The sequence below is a fragment of the Lathyrus oleraceus genome, chromosome 5, assembly GCF_024323335.1.
Source record: "Lathyrus oleraceus cultivar Zhongwan6 chromosome 5, CAAS_Psat_ZW6_1.0, whole genome shotgun sequence".
Taxonomy (NCBI): Eukaryota; Viridiplantae; Streptophyta; class Magnoliopsida; order Fabales; family Fabaceae; genus Lathyrus; species Lathyrus oleraceus.
The window spans coordinates 490,048,269-490,069,593 of NC_066583.1; the positions used below are offsets into that span (position 1 = coordinate 490,048,269).

Sequence of the window (21,325 nt, forward strand, 5' to 3'; positions counted from 1 at the left end):
TTTCAGGAGCGCTAAGATCGTAGAGGTGGCGGTCGGGGTTTGTGACATCAGTTAGGGTGGTATTGGGTAGCACAACACTCGGGACTGCTTGGTTGTTCACCATAAGATAATAGCCTCCGCCTACTCTGTTTTTAATCAGGCGGCTGGAGCGGCAATAGCTGATATCCATAGACAGGGGAGGTAGGGATTCTAAAGTTTGGAGTTTATCCCCTAGGTTCAGGCCAAGTGCTATGGAGGTTATTAATCCACCAATTATAAAGGGTTGCCGGCCTCTAGCACATAAGGTGCGGATATGATGAAAGAGAAAAGAGGCGGCGTTTACCTTAGTATCCGGTTCGAAAACGCACTGGAGGAAAAATAACTCCTTCGAGTTAACCTTACTGTTGTTTGGTCTTCCAAAAAGTGTGTTTTGCAGGATACGGAGAAAATAACGGATGGTGGGGTTATGGATGTGGGAGAGAAGGAGTTCTTCCCAGTTGTAGGTATTTATACCGGAAATTTTCTTAAAAAGATCGAAAACTAGAACTGTGTTCCAGTTTGAGGTTGGAGGGATTCTGGCATGCAGCAGACCTTCTGTGGGAAATTATAGCATGGCACTCAATTGGCGTTGGGTTAGAGAGTACTCGGTGTTAAACATACGGAAGGTTGCCGTACCGGTTAGAAATTCACCTTCACCGGCGGGAGTGGTGTAGTCGTAAGAACTTAGGAATTCTAAGGTTAGGGAAGGGTAGGTGGGTTGGTTATGGGTGCAAAGGAAGGTTAAATCGGCTTTACGGAGCATCCACTCGATACCTTGGAGTAAGCCCAATTGTTGTAAACAAGTTAAATCGGGGTACCTGGTGGGAGCGACGCCTCGCTGTTGGAAACGCTCGAATTGCTCTTGCTGATAGTTGTCATCTCCGGATCGGAAGATGATATTTCCGAAATTTTGATTTCCCGCCATTGTGATGAATTTTTGAAGGGATGATTTGGAAAGGAAAAGAAGTGTGTTTGATATGAGAGAAATGTTTTGTGGTGAATAAAGGAGGTGGTTGAATAGTTTATAGGAGAAGGGTTGGAAGGTAGAAAGAAAAAGTGGTTGAAAATTAAGTGTGGTAAATGAAGTATGAATGGGGAATGTGAAAAAAAAATCAAAGTGTAACGTTCGTCTCCAACGGCTCCTTAACGTTCACTTGTCTGAAGGGCGTTACGCTCGTCACAGGGGTGTGACGTTCGTAACAGGCGTTTTGCGTGCCGTTCGTCATGGAGTGTGTGACGCTCGTCACACCTCCTTTTTGACAAGGCTTCGAGTGGCGCTTCACAGAATTACTTTGGCGTATTTTAATGTTTTATTTGCTTATGATCAGTTTAGTCTGCAGTTTTAATGCAATGTGCACGCTTATTTGCTTTGTATAATGATAATAGTAGGTAACAACAGTAGAACATATTAGCCATTGCATATTAAAATTAATTAAACAGCTTCAATAAAATTGATCATAAAGTATTACAGGGAAGGAAAATAATGAAATGAAACAGAAATAAACATGAATTCAAACAACATTAATGAAAAAAAATCTAGCCTAAAACTAAATAACTTAGAAAGAAATATAACTAAATTCCATCTATCTTCGGATCTCTGGCCGGAGGAGCAAAAGAGTTAACATGATGCCGTAACATACGTAACTGACTTGCCGTTCCGCTCATGCATTCTAGGATTTCAAGTCTCAAGTTATGGAAATCTTCCGTATTGTGCTTTTGCATGATCTGCAACCTTTAGATTAAATGATCTGGTAAGGATCACCTAATTTAATTAGTGCATTTCTTGATATCTTTATATATTTTAGGTTACTTTGGGGATCATTCACTTATATTCATCGGCTCTCCACGTAGTTTGCTATTAAGACGGTGTTGACTTCTGTATAAACTACTTGGGTTGCCATAGAACTAAAAGTTCGAGGAATTGGTATAATAGGTACTTATCCTGATCTAACATATTGAGGTTCTCAGAGCGTTGTTACGGTAATGGTTTTGTTTTGATCTCACTCAAGTTTTTAAAAGTAAGCAACCTTTATACTTATTGGTTATGGCTCAGGAAATTGAGGGGAATAGATAATAGAAAATTTTCACTTAGGAACTTAACTTAAAATAAATATATATTATAATAATAATTTTGTTTTTTTTTTTTGTTTTTGTTTTTTTTGTTTTTTTTGTTTTTTTTCATAATAAGAAGGGGAAATAACAATGAAAGGGAAAATAACATACTTGAAAAAAAACTGAGAATGGAAAGAATATTGTTTCCCCTCATATTAAAACTAAACATTGTCCTCAATGTTTTAAGGAGTGAAATACAAGATGGAAAGGAAAAAAAAAAGAAAATAAAAATAACAACTAAGGTTGCCTTCCGCCTCTGGTTCTTGGACCTGGTGATCTTTGACGTATGTCTAAGTTGTCGAACCTGTTGAACAATTCAGTAAACCGCTGGTCGGTTATGGCATTCCGAGCGTCCTGTTGCTGTTGCATTGACGCATCATCTGCATCATCTCTGTATTCTGTGCCTGCATACCATCGATAGCATCCATAATGTCATCGTTGGTCGCAGGCCTTCGTCGTCGACGACGTTGGGAGGATGGGCCGGCTGCATTACTGGAAGGGTTTAGCGGGACTGATTGTTGTGTTGGCGGATGATCACCTTGTTCCATTTCTTCAAACTCATCTGTTTGCTGGTTTGTTGGGAAGGCTCGGTGGTTTCAGGAGCGCTAAGATCGTAGAGGTGGCGGTCGGGGTTTGTGACATCAGTTAGGGTGGTATTGGGTAGCACAACACTCGGGACTGCTTGGTTGTTCACCATAAGATAATAGCCTCCGCCTACTCTGTTTTTAATCAGGCGGCTGGAGCGGCAATAGCTGATATCCATAGACAGGGGAGGTAGGGATTCTAAAGTTTGGAGTTTATCCCCTAGGTTCAGGCCAAGTGCTATGGAGGTTATTAATCCACCAATTATAAAGGGTTGCCGGCCTCTAGCACATAAGGTGCGGATATGATGAAAGAGAAAAGAGGCGGCGTTTACCTTAGTATCCGGTTCGAAAACGCACTGGAGGAAAAATAACTCCTTCGAGTTAACCTTACTGTTGTTTGGTCTTCCAAAAAGTGTGTTTTGCAGGATACGGAGAAAATAACGGAGGTGGTGGGGTTATGGATGTGGGAGAGAAGGAGTTCTTCCCAGTTGTAGGTATTTATACCGGAAATTTTCTTAAAAAGATCGAAAACTAGAACTGTGTTCCAGTTTGAGGTTGGAGGGATTCTGGCATGCAGCAGACCTTCTGTGGGAAATTATAGCATGGCACTCAATTGGCGTTGGGTTAGAGAGTACTCGGTGTTAAACATACGGAAGGTTGCCGTACCGGTTAGAAATTCACCTTCACCGGCGGGAGTGGTGTAGTCGTAAGAACTTAGGAATTCTAAGGTTAGGGAAGGGTAGGTGGGTTGGTTATGGGTGCAAAGGAAGGTTAAATCGGCTTTACGGAGCATCCACTCGATACCTTGGAGTAAGCCCAATTGTTGTAAACAAGTTAAATCGGGGTACCTGGTGGGAGCGACGCCTCGCTGTTGGAAACGCTCGAATTGCTCTTGCTGATAGTTGTCATCTCCGGATCGGAAGATGATATTTCCGAAATTTTGATTTCCCGCCATTGTGATGAATTTTTGAAGGGATGATTTGGAAAGGAAAAGAAGTGTGTTTGATATGAGAGAATTGTTTTGTGGTGAATGAAGGAGGTTTTGGTAGGTATTTATAGGAGAAGGGTTGGAAGGTAGAAAGAAAAAGTGGTTGAAAAGTAATTAAGTGTGGTAAATGAAAAATGAATGGGGAATGTAAAAAAATCAAAGTGTAACGTTCGTCTCCAACGGCTCCTTAACGTTCACTTGTCTGAAGGGCGTTACGCTCGTCACAGGGGTGTGACGTTCGTAACAGGCGTTTTGCGTGCCGTTCGTCATGGAGTGTGTGACGCTCGTCACACTCCTTTTTGGCAAGGCTTCAGTGGCGCTTCACAGAATTACTTTGGCGTATTTTAATGTTTTATTTTGCTTATGATCAGTTTAGTCTGCAGTTTTAATGCAATGTGCACGCTTACTTGCTTTGTATAATGATAATAGTAGGTAACAACAGTAGAACATAATAGCCATTGCATAATAAAATTAATTAAACAGCTTCAATAAAATTGATCATAAAGTATTACAGGGAAGGAAAATAATGAAATGAAACAGAAATAAACATGAATTCAAACAACATTAATGAAAAAAAATCTAGCCTAAAACTAAATAACTTAGAAAGAAATATAACTAAATTCCATCTATCTTCGGATCTCTGGCCGGAGGAGCAAAAGAGTTAACATGATGCCGTAACATACGTAACTGACTTGCCGTTCCGCTCATGCATTCTAGGATTTCAAGTCTCAAGTTATGGAAATCTTCCCTGAGGGCGTCTTGCTCTGACATCAAGGCTTCAATGACTGTTTTAATATATGTTCCTGGCATATGATGTCGGAGATCAGGCATGACTGATTCTTCGGTCAGGACAGGCTGAGGAGGAGGATCAATATCATAGTAGCCGGAAGGTGTCTGAGGGTCAGACTCAGCAAGAGAGATATGGTCAACATAGTGCTCATAGTCGTCACAAATCTCATAATCCTGGATGGATTCAGTGGATCCAGCCGGAGTTGGGGTTTCATTCAGGTTATAGAGCCAGTTCCTTTGATTATGAACACTAGTTCTAGGATCGGCATGGTGAATAGGCAGAGAACCTGGTTATCAATAATAAGCTCGAACTCATCAGACCCTATGTTTGCTATAAACATAGTGTTGAAGAGGAAGGGTATACTCATAGTAGTAATGCCACAAAAAGGGTTAAGGTCAAGCATAGGCTGACGTAGTCCAATAGCATTACCTATCATAGTGATCAAACCGCCTATTCTAATGGGTGCTCGCTCATCCTGGATAAGGTGGTCCAAATTAGCTAACATAAAAGTAGCACCGTTTACTGGACGGTTCTGGGAAGCACAAAATATGATGAAGAGTTCATCACGTGAAACTGAAGTACTATTTGGCTTCTTCCCAAATAAAGTGTGGGTCAGGATCTTATGGAAATAGCGAAAAGCCGGGTTATGTATGTTTCCAGAGAGAAACTCATGTTCTTCGGGCTCATCATTTCCAGTCAGCTTACCCCAAAAGTGTTCAAGCTCTCTATATTCAAAAAGTTCTTCCTGGCTTACAGTGAATGTATCAAAGGAGGTAGGAAAACCCAAAAGGTTGGTGAAGTCTCTAATATTAAATTGGTACTCCATATTGAACATTCTGAACTGGATAAAACCTCTGCTAATTCCTTTTCCATGGCTAGGTAGATAGATTAATGAACTAAGGAATTCTAGTGTGAGTCTCCGATAGGTGGTGAAATGTCTCAGGATAAGGGAGGTCTCCCATCCTATCTGATTCAGCAAAAACAGGACACTCTGTCTCAGTCCAAGGGCAGTCATAGCCCAATCATCAGCATATAAACTAGGTAGCATCTCTCTAGCGGCTAGTTCTTCAAACTTTCGTTTCTGAGCCATTCCTCTGAACTTGATACCCATACGATCAAAATGTCCCATCTGGTTAGTGTTAACTAGAGAAAAGAAACATGAGTTTAAGTCAGGATTTGGCCAAATGCCGAAAGAAGAAAAGAATTATTATTATTATATATAGATATATTTTTTCTTTTTGAATAAATCAATAATGAATACTAAATAGAAATTAAAAGAATAATTAAGAGAAAAATAGAGAAATGATAATAATAATAAAATAATAAAATAACAGATTAATTTGTGGGTTGTCTCCCACTAAGCGCTTTGTTTAAATGTCGCAAGCTCGACAAAGAAACTGTTAAATATAGTCTATGAGTCCTGGGGGCGTTTCGTCTAAGTGTAGAATTTGCGAATCCTCGTTGGTTTCCGCATAGTGATAATGTTTCAGACGTTGCCCGTTTACGGTGAACGGTTCTGTAGATTGTCCTTTTATTTCTACCGCTCCACTGGTTTGAGGGTGGTAAGGTGTTGCTATCCTATGTCTCACTCCATATTTAAGTAGTAGTTTTTCGAGTACCTTGGATATAAAGTGTGATCCACCATCACTGACTACTATTCTTGGGATGCCAAATCTCGGAAATATTATATTTTAAAGAGTCTAGTTACTACTCGGGTGTCATTTGTTGGAGAAGCTATAGCTTCGATCCATTTTGATACGTAGTCAACTGCCACGAGTATGTATTTGTTACCGAAAGAGGATGGAAAGGGTCCCATGAAGTCTATCCCCCACACGTCAAAAATCTCTACTTCCAAAATACCTTTTTGTGGCATCTCGTCACGTCTAGATATGTTTCCCGTGCGTTGACATCTGTCACACTCCTTAATAGCCGCATGTACGTCCTTCCATATAGTTGGCCAATAAAAGCCAGCTTGTAGGATTTAGAGCAGGTCTTGGATGTACTTGTGTGTCCACCATAAGGCGCAGAGTGACAGTGTTGGATTATATTTTCTACCTCTTCTTCGGGTATACATCGACGGAAAATACCATCGGGGCCTCTTTTGAAAAGTAAGGGATCATCCCAGTAATAGTGTTTTTATGTCGTGGAAGAATCGTTTCTTCTGCTGGTAAGATAAAGTAGGTGGAACTATTCCGGCAGCTAAATAATTGACTAGATCAGCGTACCATGGTATGACAGATATAGCTAAGGTGGTTTCTACTTGCATGTCGGAGTTGTTCTCTTCCAAAGTGGCTATGAGTTTATCATACGAGAAATCATCATTAATGGATGTTCTTTCTGGTTCAAGGTTATCAAGTCTAGAGAGGTGGTCTGCTACTACGTTTTCAGTTCCTTTCTTGTCCTTGATTTCTAAGTTGAATTCTTGTAGTAACAAGATCCATCTTAGGAGTCTAGGTTTAGCATCCTTTTTTGTTAAAAGGTACCTGATAGCAGCGTGATCAGTGTAAACTATTATTTTGGCTCCTACCAAGTAAGAACGAAATTTATCTAGCGCAAATACCACTGCTAGGAGTTCTTTCTCGGTTGTGGCATAATTCATTTGTGCTTCATCCAGGGTTCTGCTAGCGTAATATATAACGTGAAGCTTTTTATCCTTTCTTTGTCCTAAAACAGCACCTACAGCATAATCACTGGCATCGCACATTATTTCGAATGGTTCATTCCAGTCTGGTGTCTGCATAATGGGTGCGGAGATCAATGCTTGTTTAAGAGTTTGAAATGCTTTTAAACAGTTATCGTCGAATATGAATTCAGCATCTTTCATCAACAGTCCGGTTAAGGGTTTGGTTATCTTAGAGAAGTCTTTGATGAATCGTCGGTAAAAACCGGCGTGTCCTAGAAAGCTTCGTACTTCTCTCACGGTTCTTGGGGTTGAAGATTTTCGATTACCTCTATTTTGGCTTTGTCTACTTCAATTCCTCTGTTCGAGATGATGTGTCCTAAAACAATTCCTTCTTGTACCATAAAGTGGCACTTTTCCCAATTAAGTACTAAGTTTACTTTTACACATCGCTCCAGAACTCTTTCCAGGTTTTCAAGGCATTCTTCGAAACTTTGTCCGTATACAGAAAAGTCATCCATAAATACTTCCATGATGTTTTCGAGAAAGTCGGCGAATATTGCCATCATGCATCTTTGAAAAGTTGCAGGGGCATTACACAGACCAAACGGCATTCGTCTATACGCGAAGGTACCAAAAGGGCATGTGAATGTTGTCTTTTCTTGGTCATCAGGGTGAATTGGTATTTGAAAGAAGCCTGAATAACCGTCTAAATAACAGAAATGTGAATGTTTAGCTAATCGTTCTAACATTTGGTCAATGAATGGTAAAGGGAAATGATCTTTTCGGGTTGCTTTGTTTAGTTTCCTATAATCAATGCACATTCTCCATCCCGATTCGATTCGTTTAGTTATAGTTTCTCCTTTTTCGTTTTCAATAACGGTTATGCCTCCTTTCTTGGGTACAACGTGTACAGGACTAACCCATTTGCTGTCAGATATAGGATATATAATACCTGCTTCTAATAACTTGGTTATTTCTTTCTTTACTACCTCACTTAGGATCGGATTTAGTCTTCTCTGGTGTTCCCTAGAGGTTTTACAGTCTTCTTCTAACATGATGCGGTGCATACAAATAGAAGGGCTTATTCCTTTAAGATCGGTGATGTGGTATCCTAGTGCAGTTGGATATTTTCTTAAGATATGTAGGAGTTTTTCTGTTTCGAGTCTTCCTAGATCTGCATTAACTATCACAGGTCGTTCAAGTTCTAAGTCTAGGAATTCATATCTCAGATTTTTGGGAAGTGTTTTCAAATCAGGGGTTGGTTTGTTAAGACACTGCGTAGGATCTGGTGTTATTGCTAGGCATTGTTTAGATTTGTCCTCTAAAAGATAGTCTGATGGTTTGACTTCTCCTGACTCTGCTTCTTTTATGCATTCATCGATGATATCCATGAAGTAACATGTATCTTCTATTGCAGGTGCTTTCAAGAATTGGGAAAGAATGAATTCAATTTTTTCTTCACCTACTTCGAAGGTGAGTCGTCCTCGTTTTACGTCTATGATTGCACCGGCAGTTGCTAAGAATGGTCTTCCTAGTATAATAGGTGTCATATCATCTTCTCTAATGTCCATAATTGTGAAGTCAGTGGGAATGTAAAACTGACCTATGCGTACGGGAACGTTTTCAAGGATTCCTACAGGATATTTGATGGAACGATCTGCTAATTGCACAGACATTTTGGTCGGTCTTAATTCTCCCATCTCTAGTTTCTTACATATGGATAAGGGCATAACGCTAATTCCGGCTCCTAAATCGCATAAGGCTTTGTCGATGACAAATTTTCCTATGTGACAGGGTATAGAGAAGCTACCCGGATCCTTGAGTTTAGGGGGCATGTTTTGGATTATAGCGCTACATTCGGCAGGGAGTGTAACGGTTTCGCTATCCTCAAGTTTCCTCTTATTAGAAAGAATTTCTTTTAAGAATTTAGCATATGAGGGCATCTGCGTAATAGCTTCGGTAAACGGAATTGTAACGTTTAATTGTTTAAGGAGATCAACAAATTTTCTAAATTGGCCTACATCTTTGGTTTTAACAAGCCTTTGAGGGTAAGGTATAGGTGGTTTGTAAGGTGGTGGAGGTACATAAGGTTCCTTCTTTTTTAGGGTTTCCTTATTACTCTCTTCCTTTTCCTTAGGTTCACTTTCCTCAATGGATTTCTCAGGGTTTTGGTTTTCTATCCTTGGGTCAGACGGTCCTTCCACTTCCGTTCCACTTCTCAATATAATTGCATGAGCTTGGCTTCTCGGATTGGGTTGGGGCTGTCCAGGGAATGTACCAGTTGGTGCAGCAGTAGGTGCTTGTTGTTGAGCTACTTGAGATATTTGCGTTTCCAGCATTTTGTTATGGGTAGCCAGGGCATCTACTTTGCTTGCTAGTTGTTTAAGTTGTTCGCCAGTGTGTATGTTCTGGTTTAAGAAATCTTTATTGGTTTGTTGTTGGGAAGCTATAAAGTTTTCCATCATGATTTCCAAGTTGGATTTTCTAGGGGTATTATTGTTAGGATTCGGTTTCTGATATCCTGGAGGTATAGATGGGGCTTGATTTGGAGACTGTCCAGGTGCGTATAAAGCATTATTACTCTTATATGAGAAGTTTGGATGGTTCTTCCAATTTGGGTTATAGGTATTCGAATAGGGGCTTCCTTGAGCATAGTTTACTTGCTCTGTTTGGATTCCAGTCAAGAGTTGACATTCCGCAGGAGTGTGGCCTTGGATTCCACAGACCTCGCAATTCTGAGTTATAGCAACCACGGCTGCTGGAGGCGATACGTTTAAACTTTCAATCTTCTGGACCAAAGCATCCACTTTTGCATTGACGTGATCAAGGTTACTTATCTCGTACATGCCAGTTTTCGGTTGAGGTTTTTCCACTGTTGTTCGTTCGGTTCCCCACTGATAGTGGTTTTGGGCCATGCTCTCGATAAGCTGGTAAGCATCAGCATAAGGTTTGTTCATTAGTGCACCACCTGCAGCGGCGTCTATTGTTAACCTTGTATTGTATAAGAGACCATTATAAAATGTGTGAATTACAAACCAGTCTTCCAAACCATGGTGTGGGCAAAGTCTCATCATGTCTTTGTATCTTTCCCATGCTTCGAAAAGAGACTCGTTGTCTTTCTGTTTAAATCCGTTTATCTGGGCTCTTAACATAGCTGTTTTGCTTGGCGGAAAATATCGGGCAAGAAAAACTTTCTTCAACTCGTTCCATGTGGTGACTGAGTTGGAAGGAAGAGATTGAAGCCATCTTCTAGCGCTATCTCTTAATGAGAAAGGAAAAAGACGAAGTCGAATTGCCTCTGAAGTGACACCATTAGCTTTAACAGTATCAGCGTATTGGACAAATACGGATAAATGAAGGTTTGGATCTTCGGTAAGATTTCCAGAGAATTGGTTCTGTTGCACAGCCTGCAACAACGAAGGTTTAAGTTCAAAGTTGTTTGCTTCGATTGCGGGCGGAGCAATACTTGAATGCGGTTCATCTTGCGATGGAGCGGCGTAATCTCTAAGAGCACGAGCTGGTTCTGCCATCTCGGTTAAAGAAGGAAAATCTTTGAGATCAGGAAGGTCTATAGGAGGGAGATTGTTTTCAGCACGATATTCCCGAATTCGTCGTAAGACTCGGAGATATAGTTCGATGTCGTTGATTCGTAAATAGAGCGGTTCGCCTTGAGAGCGAGTACGTGGCATACAAATCAACGAAAGAAAGGAAATAGAAGAAAAAGAAACCTTAGTCTCTACAGCGTAACGGAAGAGTTACGATATCGATTGAATAAAAGTCCCCGGCAACGGCGCCAAAAACTTGATCGCTCGACTGGGTGAGTCGAGAATGGGATACAAACTGCAAGTGCACAGTTCTATCGCGTAGTTTTAAAAGATATCGATCCCACAGGGACTTATGAATCGATATACCGTTATCTAAAGTTACTACGTAAATCTAAGGTGAAGATGTTCGATTGTTTGGGGAAAAACTAAGAGCTAAACTAATGTCTAGATTAAATATTAATAAAACGGATATCGGTATGTAATTCGTCAAAACTAGGGAATCAAGTCTTTGTCGGTTTCTTGGTTTTAAAATGAATCGTTTCGGTTAACTTTATTGGTTAAAGGTTCTATCTCAAACTCTCGCTCTGTTGAATAAACCATGATTTTATATTAATGTTGCTGTCACTTATAATTAAGTCAAAAACCATATTTTGAAAACAATAAAGTTGCAGAAACTCTTTTTAAGAAAATACTGACCGTTTTAAACACCCTTATCTCAAACTCTCGCTCTGTTGACTTAGGTTATATAATTAAATCCAAATGCTTAACTCTCGTCCTCACATTCAATCTTTAAAAATACTTTTTGGAAAAGGTCAGAATTTAATTAACTCTAAAACTTGCTCTCGCCCTGATCTAGAATTAATGCCTAACTTACACTGTCCAGTTAAAATCTCAAACTCTCGCTCTATTGATTTTAACTTCTCTATGTCTTTTACTTTTGTAAAAAATCTTGTTATTAAACCTGTAAGTTGAGACCATAAAAAGATTGATTTTGATTTTAAGTTTAGATAAACCGACTCAGTCTCGATCCCTTATTCTGCTTACTTTACATACCGATACCTAGGCAAATTAGCCAGACATGCTAAATAAACAAGAATTTATATCATGCATAAACAGACTCATTCCAGGCAGGCAATATGAATAAACAATAGAATAAAACATACAAAATTAAATAGCAATTAAAGAACCTGAATGCGTAATACAATGGTCTTGAACACTCCACCACAAGCCGGTAGGATTTGTTCTTGGATTCTTCAATTAAACCGTAAAATAAATCAAGGAAATAAAACTCGAATATAACGTAAGGTTAAATCCGGTATAAAGCTGCACAGTAGTTTCCGGTGTAGAAACTATTATGCGAAAAATATCTAAAAGCTAAAAACGGGAAAGATAAATTGCAAGGGAAAAGGGAAAGTAAAGCTTGCAAAAGAAATAAATAAAATGAACAATGCTGGAAAGGAAGAAAATTAAGCAAAGGCGTGAAAGGAAAATTTGGCAGAGCTTTCGCAAAACTGAGCGTGCAAAAACTTGTCCACGGCAAAGAGAGGAGATGGCTATTTATAATAGCCTTGGTAACTGCCTTGCGTTTCCTACGAGTCTTCAGCATGGCTAAATACACGGCTTGAGAATAGGACACGAAATCCTCAACGTTACTTCCATTCTTCTGAGAGCGTACCTTGCGCCAAAAAGCTAGTGGACTGGTGTGACGCTCGTCACACCATGTGTGACGTCCGTCACAAGGCTACTTCGCGTGACGCTCGTCACAACCCTTGTGACGCCCGTCACAGGGGCAACTTGCGCTTCCTTTTGGGCTGGGCTTGGTCTTGGTTATTTGTTTTCTTTTTATTGCTTTTTACACCTCCTTTTCTTCCCTTTTTCACTTTTGCTTCAAAATGGGTACCTGATGTAAATAGAAAAGAAATACTGCATAATATCTGATAAAATGGGATAAATTAAAGTAAATGATAATATAATCTAATTAAATTAAGTCTTAAAATGTGATATAGTTTCATGTTATCAAATATGTTGAACAATTTTTATGAAAAAAATACGATAATTCATCATTTAGTAATTTAATATTAAAAAAACATAAAAATAATTTGGACAACCCAACCCAACCAAAAATTAATGGGTTTATCTAAACCGACTCATTGATGTAACGAGTGGTTATTTTATCTCACATAAACTAGAATGTTCAATATAGATTAGATATTGGGTTTGATCAAACCCGACTTAAACTAGCCCATGTATACTTTGAGATTGACACTATTAAATTGGGTCAAGTAACCCTTAAGAGATTCGGTTAGGCGTTGTTGAACATCAAACAAATCAAAACATTCTTGTCTGAAACGTTGAGACATGGCCCTAAGGTTCAATTATCACATCATAAGAGTCGATAAAGGACTCCCAAATATGTCTTATAAAAATTCTTAGGACCTTTGTTAGAATGGTTAGAAAACCTTAGGTGTTAGGCTAGTGGATTCTCTCCACGAGATACATACATAATGGTGAGTTGGTTGAAAATGAAGTCAAATTGTTGAATTTTTTTTGTGTTGCTCCACGGTGAATGTCAATGTTCACGTATGTGAGTAAGCATGACTTGGACAATCAAACTAGTATTCAGGTAGGGTCTACTTATTTAAGTTGAAATATTATGAGTTTTCTGGTCCTACATTTATGTTCACAATCTAACAAACGTCGAGCCTATTCCGACATAACATTTGTTTTTCGTCGAGTTGACCAATACTAGTCTTAATATGAAATTTTTTAACCGATAAATCATTAATACATGAGAAATTTTGAAAATGATCTTATATTAAATAACAAAGAAAAAAAGAAACTGATGTTATAACTAAATACAAAAGGATCGTAAAATTTAGCTCTTAAATTATTTTAAATTCTATGCAGATCCAAATCATCATATGTTTTATTATGTCCGTATTAATGTGAAACGTGTAATTAATTAGCAAAATGATGATAATACCAACATGCCGATATAAGCCAATCACACACACACACACAAAAGTGTATAGGATCTTTCTGTTCTAACCTCAAAATATGAATGGTAGTAGAAAAATTTCCCAAACTTTTCTTCAAGAATAAGAATTAGCACAAGTGTCATCCTCAACTAAATCAAGACTTATCATCTTCATCACCTCAAAATATGCTATCTTCTGGGAATGATTCTAGTCTCAGACAATCCCGGAAATGAAGTGTTTTCAGCGAGGTCGAAAAGGCTTTTTCTGGCAATGACACAAGCCCTGGACAATCAATAAAATCAAGGCTGTCTAGAGAGGAGAGATGATGAAGGCCATTTCCTTCTAAGGATTTCATTTTAGAGACATTATGGATATATAGAGACACAAGGGAAATGGGCAACAACGGCTCTTTGAACAATATGTTCACAATATCATTACCCTCAATTTGCAATGATGAAAGAGCAGTGAGACATTGGACACCATGTTAAAAAATGATGGATCTCCCAACCAACTAGGAAAGTGTGTCCCACCATACAAGTCAATGCTCAACTTCTTAAGGTTTGAGGATGGTTGTAACATATCAAGCACATTTCTTTCATTAAGTGAGTCTTCAGTTTCCTTGCCTCACTGTAGCGTCAATTCCTCAATAACGTTCTTTGCTCTTCAAGTTGGTATCACTTGCCTCCATGACATCAATAACATTTTGAAGGTTCTTGATCAATAATTTTCCCCGTAGCTTACGAAATTTCTCAAGCTCTCTGACACTTAAACCAATATTTATCTTGCCTACAACAAAAACAGTTAGAGTTTGAAGGTTTTCTAGTTCAGCTATTTGCTTTGGCATCTCTATTATGCTTGTCTTATCAATATAAAGATGACGCAAGTTAATTAATTTTCCAACATGTTCTGGCAATTGTGTGAGATTTGAGCACCAAGATAAAATCAAGGTCTGCAAGTAGTAGAGGCTGCATATGGTGTCAGGCAAGTTTGCGATATTCGTGTGAGAGAGATCCAGATAGCGCAACTGCACTAAATTGCCAATTGTATCGGGTAGCATGGTGATGTTATAATAATTTGATAACGATAAAACACGCAACCTTCGAAATGTGGGTAGCAGTTCATCGACCACCTCTCTTGATAAATAATATTTTGCCCATCCAAAGTGAATGGAAAGGAAGCTTCTCAAGCATTTGAAATTGTAGAAAGTCTTAAACTTCTTGAAAATGTCATATCTTTCTTTATTATATGACAAGTGGCGAACATTTTCATAGCTCTTAGTGTTAGAAATTCTGGCTTGATGCCTTTCTCATTGTATTCGATACTATATATAATAGTGTCGGTAATTACAACTTATAATGACTAATCATAACTAATTACAGCTGTTAATGACTAATTTTCTATTCTATGAATGTAAATTATTTACAATGAATGTGTTTGATTATTTCCTGATTAACATCCCCCCTCAAATTGATGCGGCTGGTCAAGGAGCATCAATTTGCTAACAAGAAACTGATGTCGTGGGCGTGGAACAACCTTGGTATGAATATCTGCAACCTGCAACTGAGTACTGACGTGAGGAAGTGATATTATTCGATCATCGTAGGCGTCACGTATTGAATGACAATCAACTTCGATATGTTTGGTGCGTTCATGAAAAACAGGATTTGCAACAATTTGAATGGCACTTGTATTGTCAGCATAAAGTGAAATTGGCTCTGTTTGGGGAAATCCAAGTTCAGCCAAAAGACCACGAAGCCAAAGTATTTCTGAACAAGCAGCAGACATGGCACGATACTCTGATTCAGTGAAAGATTTAGAAACTCTTGCTTGCTTCTTACTTTTCCAAGAGATCAATGAAGAACCAAGAAACATGCACCAACCAGTAACAGATCGATGAGTATCAGGACACCCTGCCCAATCAGCATCACTATAAGCACTCAACTGAAGAGAAATTCCAACGGAAAAGAATAATCCGCGGTGAGAGGTTCCCTTTAAGTAGCGAATTATACGACGAACCGCAGCTAAGTGAAGATGGCGAGGAGAATGCATGAATTGACTTACTTGTAGAACAACAAAAGATATGTTAGGGCGAGTAATAGTTAAGTAGTTGAGGCTACCCACAAGTTGGTGATACAATAAGGGATCAGGCAAAAGATCACCATCATCACGATGATATTTAACATTAACCTTAAGAGGAGTATCTACCGGATTAGCCGATTCAAGACCAGCCATAGAAATCAGTTCTGTAGCATATTTGTGTTGATGGAGAAAGATGCCCTTGGATGTAGAATGAACCTCAAGACCAAGAAAATAATGTAGATTACCCAAATCTTTCATGTGAAATGAGGCATGTAACTGTTGCTTAAGTCGCTAAATGGAAGCATGATCAGAACCACTAATAACCATATCATCAACATACAAAAGAAGCAGAACAATACCCGCAGATGTACTATGAATAAATAAAGAGGAATCATATTGACTATGAGTAAAGGAGAATCCAAGTAGAGTGGAACGGAATTTCTCGTACCATGATCTAGGTGCCTGTTTCAAACCATATAAGGAGCGTTGAGTTTGCACACGCCTTTAGATGAAGAGAATAAGCCTTGAGGTGGAGTCATATAAATATCTTCTGTCAGGTCACCATGAAGAAAAGCATTCTTTACATCCATTTGATGAAGAGACCACCCACTAGAAGCAGCTATAGAGATGATCGTGCGAATAGTTGTCATTTTGGCAACCGGTGCAAATGTCTCATCATAATCAATTCCATATTCCTGCTTGTTTCCTAAAGCAACCAAACGAGCCTTGTAACGGTTAAGGGACCCATCAGAATTTAATTTCACAGAATACACCCATTTGCAACCTATAGGTTTGACATCAGGAGGATAAGAGACAATATCCCATGTGAAATTCTCTTGAAGAGCTTGAAGCTCTTCATTCATTGCTTTTATCCATCACACATCTTTAACAGCCTGTGAGTAACAAGTAGGAATAGATATGCTAGAGAGTGTGGCAGTCAGAGAAGTATGTGAGGAATCATACCTGTCTGGTGAATATCTATCTAGTGCGCGAGATATTCTACTAGAACGTCGTGGTTCAACCGGTACAGGATCAGGTGGCGGTTCAGCATCGGGAAGGGGTGTGGGAACCTGCTGCTTGTTTTGTCTAACATATACATGACCTGGTTTATAACGTTCAATAGATTGAGGCATAATAGAAAACTTAGGAAGAGTAACAATATCATTAATGGCAGGAGAAACACAGGGAAACATAAACTGATTATCAAAAAATGTCACATTTCTAGAAATGCAAAAACGATGGTTAGTGACATCATAACACACAAATCCCTTATGAGAGTGACTATATCCCATAAATGCACATTGAACGGATTGTGCTCCAAGCTTATGTCTTTCAAAAGGAGGTAAGTGAATAAAACACACACACCCAAAAGTATGTAAAGCACTATAATCAGGATGAATTTTAAAAAGACGAAAGAAAGGAGAATCAATATCAATAACCATAGAAGGAAGACGATTGATCAAGAAGACAGCTGTGGAAAGAGCCTCCACCCAAAATCGGGATGGTACAGAAGCTTGGAGAAGTAAAGTGTGTGTTACATCAAGCAAATGACGATTCTTACGTTTTGCCATACCATTTTGTTGAGGGGTATTGGGACAAGATCGTTGAGACAGGATGCCTTTTTGTTGAAGGTATTCCTGAAACTTATGAGACATGTACTCACCACCAGAGTCAGAGCGAAAAATTTTAACACTTGCTTGAAATTGAGTTTCAACATATGTCAAAAATTTATGAAACATAGAAAACATTTCAGATTTAGAACGGAGAAAATATATCCAAGTAAAACGACTATAATCATCAATAAATGTGACAAAATATTTATAGTGAGCATGAGAAACTACGGGAGACATTTCCCATACATCACTATGAATTATCTCAAAAAAAAGTAGAGGCACGGTGAGCATTAGACGGAAAAGGAAGTGTTTTACTTTTAGCCAATTTGCAAACAGAACATGAAACCGAGGCATTAGAAATAACATTTTTATTTCCCAACAAACCAGTTTTACATAAATGAGACAAAATAGAAGAGTTTGGATGACCTAACTTTCTATGCCAATCCTCATAAGAATTCAAAACATTATTACACGCAAGAGATAAATGATTAGAAATAAATTGTATTGGAAACAATCTTCCGACTTTAGGCCCCTTCGCGATTGTAGCGGTGTATTCGTCACCATTGGAAATATTAACTAGATCCAAGGTAAATCATACAAAGTCGAGTCACCATCGCACTTCTATTTATCCAAAGGAATGGCTAGAAAGCGAACAAAAGCCTATAAAGTTTTACAAACAAAACTAGCAAAAGGGGGTCAGAGATCTGGGTAAGGGGGTTGGTTATGTCATGGGAAGGTGTTAGGCACCCACAACATCCTAGGTACTCCTAGGGAGCCCTTTTCACAACTTGTTGTATTGGTTATTGTTTATGAAATATTTATTGTGCAAACATTGATTGAAGAGATGAGAAAAGAATGTACAAGTTAGTTATTTTTGTGTTTGGATGGATGAACCCATTGCCTACGTACCTTTCATGAAAGATAAGGATCAAAACCTCGTAGTTCGGCTAAAAGATTTCAAAACAATGAGTGGATTGATTTTAAACAAAAGCCTTAAGGTCTTTCGTTATCAAAGGGAGAAAACTCGACCTGAACAACCACAAATCCACCATGTGAGAACAGCTTCGACATGCTAGTGAGGGATTATGCCCTATAATAAGCATGGAAGTCTTACAATTCAATCACTAAGGACGAAGGTGAGATTTACATCAACCACTAAGATAATTCAGATCTATGGCTAATGCATGAAAACTTGATTAAGAAGTGGACAAGGGCCACAAAAGCAATTGAGTGGGTTGAATTAACCAATTAGCATTATTCACAAAATGAGGTCAAAGTATGAATTAAAGTTCATTTACAATGAGTATTAGTGAAAGAGAGTTCGAAAATCAAAGGCATAAGGCCTAGGTTTCTAGTTTTGAAAACAAGTGAAAATGTTTGCAAAAAAGTTTTTCTGGTTTGAGTTAAGAATGAGAAAATGTGGATCAAGGTTAAGCATGCAAGAGGTGAGTTAAGGGACAAAGCCACAAACAGGAGTTGCTTTCTTAAGATCATAAAAATGACCAAAGTCAACCCAAATTCATTAAACCCTAAATTTCACCATGATCATCAATACATTGTCCATTTACAAAGAAAATACCAGCAAATAAGCCATCAGAACTTCTATTTATTGATAGATCATCACACTCCTCAGAAACTAGAAAAAAGTTTGGAAGCTCTTAAAGCTCTCAGAGTGTTGGCACAACACTATCCTGTGAATCAAATGGATAGGAATAATGATAATCACAAGAAAGTTTTAATCCAAAATTATCGTGGCACAAAGAGCACATCTGATCTTCTTAGGTCAAATTTATTGATGAAAGCTCAGAAGATTAAACTGAACAAGAAGATATCTTCCATTACAATTATTAATGAGGGTAAGCAAGTTAGTGTGGATAATGTAGCTTCTGATCTACAAGTGAGTTCTTTAAACGAGTTATTGGGTTACATTGTCCATCAAAAGAAAGATGGAAAACTAAGCTCTCTAGCCAAGGGTTTAGGTTTCCAACTTTTATCTGAGGATATTGACATCAGTTCAGCCAATACACAACAACAATTGCATTCCGAAGTTCAATCAAATCGAATTTCAGCAGAAACTTCTCAAGAAGATCATACAGCATGATGAAGTCAAGAAATCTTCTATTGTCACTGGTGAAGAGATAAAAGCTGTGCACTCTGAAGAATCTGTTGAAGATCACAAACTTCCTAGTGCCAAAATTATTCAATCGGAAATAAATAGCCCCAGGGATGTTTCTTTTGATGGAAACAAGTTTGCAGAAGAAGAGGATGATTTTCTTGGTTTTAATGGTTCCTTTTTCTATTCTGATGGTAATTATCAGTTGCTTGAAAGGCTCACCGGTGCTTATAGAGTTCCATCTATGGTCATAGTTGACCCCTTTTAGCAGCAACCATATATCTCCTGCTAACGCCACTGCAACCCCTGTTGTGAATGTGCCAGTAACTACTGTTGAAATCAGTTGAGTCTGTATCTCCTCTATCTCTTCCTGATCGCCTCAAAAGTGGCTGAAATGTTGAAAAGAGGATTATGTCAGACGAGTCTCTTACAAAAAAAAACTGAGGAGGCAAGGATAAATGCAGAGGAAGCTTCTGCTCTTGCTGCTGCTGCGGTGAATCATAGCATGGGATCCTACCAGAAACAGTTAAACCATAACCCGATCCGTATCAACTCTCATAAACCTTGGATCACATGAAGTCCTCACATGTTAATGGCAATTAAGTTGGACTGCTCGTTTCCAGCACTCAATATCACAAAGAAACTCCCCCTAAAACCTGCAGTTGGCACACTTTACTGCAACCTGGAATCAACAGCATTTCATAAGCCAGTGTTGCACACAATAAAACCTGCTCCAGGAGCACCGACATCCTGCCCAACAATCCAAAAAAACAGTTCAGTGAAAAAAGCATAGAGTTGAAGGGTCAAGCCAAATAATATACCAAAATCAAGTTCCAAACTTCTTTCTCTTACAATGAAGCTCTTATGGAAAACTCACATGAGGCTACAACTGATTAAACTAGTCTTCTGCTGTTACGTGTTCGCTTTCAAGTCCTGCATATTTCGTTGGTTCTCTTGTCGTTTGTACGTGTAGGGTGGAATCATGGGACTGCTTGAACTTGGTGCTTGGATTTTGGAGGTTTGCACGTCGTCATTTTGAATTGGAGCTATTGTTGTTTGCAGCTGGTGTGCGTGGATATCGCGTTTGGCTTGACGGGATTGCATATATAGCTAGCCCTATAAGGCACAGAATCAGAACTGTACTTCCAGTTGCTATCAAAATAGTAGCACCTCTGCTAAGAGAAGTTCCTCTGCACTAATCTGAATAATTTAAATATCACTGTCACCAGCTGCATAGGAGTTGCAATTGTAATCACATTGTATTTTTTATCTTACCTGAAAAAAGAATAAGGAAATGCAGTGAAGTAATGAATAAGTCAGGTAAAACGGAGCCGAAGCATGTCAGATTAGAAAGAAAAATGTCTCACATCAATGTGTTTTTGTACTGTGAACCGACTGTTACGTATGCAATCTGGTTGTCTTGTAAATCCACAAGCTGCAACTGAGGGCAAATGTTGTCTCCCATTTCAAGTGTATTGTTCAAGGCATTGTGTCTTAGTTTTCTGAGAATAGTTTAAAACATAAAAAATATGGTTACTCATTCCATTGCTACTTCGATCATAGTGCTGCATCTCAGCTCTCTCAACAGAAAGAGTTCAATTTGCGAAAACCATCTTCTTACCATTATGATTTACTTCTTTCGGGATTTTTGACGTTATTGTGTGGCCTTATTGGAATTCCTTCCGCAAATGGGGTCATACCGCGATCTCTGATGCATACGAAAAGCCTCGCAACTCTTAAACATCAGTTGCTTCGTAACAAACTCATGATAACTGCTCTCCAACACAACAAAACAAATAGAACCTGCAACAAACAACAAAGTTAGCAGCAGACACAATGTTCACAAGCTGACTTCAATTTGAAACCAATAGCATGGAAGTTC

The 21,325-nt window shown here is 38.7% G+C and overlaps 1 pseudogene; it reads left to right on the forward strand.

Moving 5' to 3' along the window:
* Window positions 1–10,160: 10,160 nt before the first annotated feature.
* On the forward strand, window positions 10,161–10,260 carry LOC127089301 (uncharacterized; annotated as a pseudogene).
* The last annotated feature ends 11,065 nt before the right edge of the window (window positions 10,261–21,325 follow it).